This window comes from Rissa tridactyla, chromosome W (assembly GCF_028500815.1).
Source record: "Rissa tridactyla isolate bRisTri1 chromosome W, bRisTri1.patW.cur.20221130, whole genome shotgun sequence".
Classification (NCBI taxonomy): Eukaryota; Metazoa; Chordata; class Aves; order Charadriiformes; family Laridae; genus Rissa; species Rissa tridactyla.
The window spans coordinates 23730272-23733527 of NC_071496.1; positions in this window are offsets into that span (position 1 = coordinate 23730272).

Genomic DNA, 3256 nt, shown 5'->3' on the forward strand with positions numbered 1-3256 from the left:
CTGCTGCAGCTTCAGTTTTGCATTCCTGCTACAATGCAAGAGAGGGACCAAGGTTCCCAGGGAAGCATCTGCTTGGAGCAGAGAAAAGAGGACCAAGAACACAGAACAAGGGGTTGTGGGAGCCTGTTGGGGGCAGGGGGGAGCAAGGCAGTGTAGGAGGATAGAGGCTTTTGAAGTCCTACAGGAAAGTAAATAAAAGCTCAGGTGGAGATGCCGATGGCTGGATGGTGTGTGCGCCCCCTTTCCCATTTGACACAGTCCACCATCGGTGAGACTCAGATCCATGAGGAATGTGCTTAAAAACACAACCCTGCCATACCACACTGTGTTGCAGTTATCCCATCCATGCCAGGAAGCTTAGCTGTGAGGTAGCTTAGGAGTATCTTACTCATCCCCTGTGCCCTCAGCTTTACTGAAAGACACATTGTACTATTGCTCATTAAAGGGCAGTTCCTAAGCACTTAGGAGAACTTCTAAACTATAATAAGATTAATCTCATAAGTAAGATGATATTGGACAAATATCAAAATTCACGGGCTTAAGTTCTCTAGGGACAGTATCAATACAAAGAAAAACAGTTCTACTTACTGGTTAAGTTTGATTATTTCCATCTCATGTTCCTTCAAAATGAGTGTAGGATTTCATTCTTCTGCTATCTATGAAAACAAGTTGAGTTTTTAAGCACTTCTTCCTAGTATAGTAAGAGAAATAACAAGCCTGGCCTACACAAAATGTATTTCTTTTGGTTTACAAAGGACTAATGTCACTTGCATAACTATATTTCTATTTGGTCATTGTGAGTGAGCAGAGACTATTTGATGCAATGCATCCATTCAGAGACATAAATATACAGAAGATATTTATTGAGCTTAAGTTATTGTTATTTATTACAGTTCAGTAATGAGTCTCCTTATTTATTAACATTTCTTTTCAGAGGTGCCAAACTAGAAGGTGCTTGGAAGATACAGAGAGACAATTAAGTTGTGAACAACAGTCCATGCTTTTGATTGAAAGTATTAACTTGAATGCAAAAAATCACTTACTTTACCTTTTTTTCTTTTAAACAAAATCCTGATTGTGTTCACAAAATGTAGTGCCAAAGTCTGCAGCCCTTCCTCCTGTTCACTAATACTTTTGAAAATTACTGTAGTCATACATGTGCAGGAGCAGCAATGGCTCTGCATGAGTGAGGGTCACAGGACTTGGCTCAACATTAGCAGTTTGTTATAAAAACTAATTCTAGTCATATTTTAAATGTAGCCACATTTTGTTTCTCACACTTTTTGCCATCTGACCTCATATAACTATTGACAAATGGAAAATAATCACATTTAGCCTTATAATTTCTTGTTATATTTATTTAAGATTTTCCTTCTGTATTTCCATATAGAAGAGGTTAAATTCCTCGTTAGCCCTGGATTTAATATAGCCTGCAGATAAACAATTGTGTTAAATAACCAAAGTGTTTTGTATAATTTGCTGAAACATTACAGGATCATACCCACACAGCAGAACAGTCTGAGTTTCCTTATGATGAGGGAGGTTGTACAGCAAAGGCATTCATACCTGACCGCTAATGCAAACTCTCGTTCTGGAGACTTTTTTCACAAAGGAGCAGCAGTGCAGGCCTTAGACATACCTGACAACCAGTGAAGCATCAACTCCCACAAAAACAACAGGAAGAAAAAAAATCCTTACTGAAAACCAAAAAATGATGGTCGATCTGACCTTTTATGTCATGCATGCAATGACTCTTCATACTCATTTTGCCTTGGGCCCCTCAGGGCATCACAGAAGAAGGGTCTAGTAGTCAAAAAAAAAGTCCAGAACAGGCATAGGAAGATGTACCAGGTGTATGAAATGTAGTTCAGCCCCAACCTCCGCTGCTTTCCTGGGCTGATGGAGGGCAGCCTCAGAGCCTGCCCACAGGGTCCATGATCGAACTGTCACGGGGACACCTTACCCTCCACATTGGGCAGGGGTGGTACAGCTGATACCACCACCAACGTTGGCATGATTTGGGCAGTAAAGGCCTGCTAAGCTGAGGGTCAGCTGTGCTGCTGGGTGGTTAGCTGGATGCAGTGCTCAGAGGTGTGCTTTTGCTGGCTCCGGCATGGCCCCACTTGCTGAAAACTTGCCCCAAAGCATTTTCTGCGCAGCTTGAAGAGACTGCAACCAAAGGAAATTGCTATGTTCAAAATACAAAAGGGTAAAGTTTGTGATTTTTTATAATTTTTTTAGACCTTAGTGAAAACAGGAGTGTGCTTCTCTGGAGTTTTTTACTTCACTGTGTTAATCAACCAAAGTTCTCTACAGACTTTATTTTTGTACAATATTCATTTTATAACGTTTTACAAAATAAAACTAATTTCTATTGTTACCTGGTTGTTGCTTGTGCCTCTTCCCCTTTGTACCACTTCCAAGTTACAGTATCACCCGGTTCCCAACCTGCATAGGGCAATGCTCAAGAAACAGCAAGTCCTTTACACAGTGGAGCTTTCCTCTTCCATCTCACCCTGGTCTTTAATGTAGATCAGAGATGTCTGTAGCTTCTTAGCAGAACATAACATTAATGGGTGATGTGACTACAGTAAGTGACTCCAAAATACATGGTAAGCAATGGCACAATAAGTGACCCAGTGGCAGGCTTGAAGCCAGGTGTTACCCAAGCTGTCCCTTGCCCGTGCAGGGCTGTGGTGGCTTTGTGGTAGCCTTGGCTATGCACAGCCACAATTCCTGCATTCAGAGGAGATTTGCATTTTGCTTTTCTAACCCCAGTGTTACATCAGTTGGACTAAATTCCATTGACTTTGGCAGTCCTTTTCCCTTCATCTTTAAATAGGAAAATACAACTTGAGGAATTTTCTTTTCCGCCATCATCTGTTGCATGAAAAGGGGCAAAGTGGTTTTGGCAGAAGATAAACCCCCTTGCATTCTAACACTCCTCACCGAGGTGGGAGGCTAGGTGTGGCTAGTTGTAAATTCTGAGTGATGCCCAATTCAGCACTATCAGTCCAATCGCGTTTAATATGTATTAAACTATTACGATTTGGATACACTAATAGTGGACTGCACCTTCAGTCTAGTCGTGCTCCTGAACTAGCACGGCCTCTCTCGAGTCTTTGGTCGCGTTCAGTGAGAAACCGAAACGACTAGCTACTTAAACAGTGCAGTTTATTTAAACAACAGATATATAGGTTCTTAGGATTGCCGGTGATAAATACACTGTCTGCAAAGCACGTGCAAATAAAGATAT